Here is a 613-nt window from a genome sequence, read left to right on the forward strand (position 1 = left end):
GCACCTGCCCACCCGCTTCCTCACTCACTCCCGGCCGCGCAATTCGCGCACGTGTGTGTGACCCAGCCCTCCACACTCGAGGCAGTGATCCCCTTGGATACAGGGCCCCGGATAGAGCGGAGGAGGAGCTTTTGCTTGGGTCGCACTCGAACTACCCGGTTCCGAAGGTGCGCACCTGCTTAGACTTCATTAACCAAACTCTTGGATCCTCGGTCTTTTTCCTCTTTCACCTTTTGCTCAGCCGCATTTTCAGAGACGCCGAGCGCACGCCCCACTGGGGAGCCGCAACCCCGGACAACGCCCTGGCAAACGCCCCGCCCCGCACCCTGGAGTTCCTCCGGGGAGAGTGAGGGTCCCGGGCGCTGCGCTGGGCTCGGGCCAGGGAGAGTCGGGCCAGGGAGAGTCGGGCCGGGAGGATCTCCAGGTTCCAGGATTCCCAGCAGCAAAAGCAGTTCATTGCATCTTCCATCCGCCTGTCCGCGGGACCGCAGATACACGAAACTTTGCGTTCCCAGGGTCTGGGGGCATCTCCAGGGACTGCGATGCAAAGCAGACAACCACGGGCACTGCCTCTCCGGCCCCCAGGTGGGAAAAGGGCAGAAAGGGGTGAAAC

The sequence above is a fragment of the Oryx dammah genome, unplaced genomic scaffold (genome assembly GCF_014754425.2).
Source record: "Oryx dammah isolate SB20612 unplaced genomic scaffold, SCBI_Odam_1.1 HiC_scaffold_22, whole genome shotgun sequence".
NCBI lineage: Eukaryota > Metazoa > Chordata > Mammalia > Artiodactyla > Bovidae > Oryx > Oryx dammah.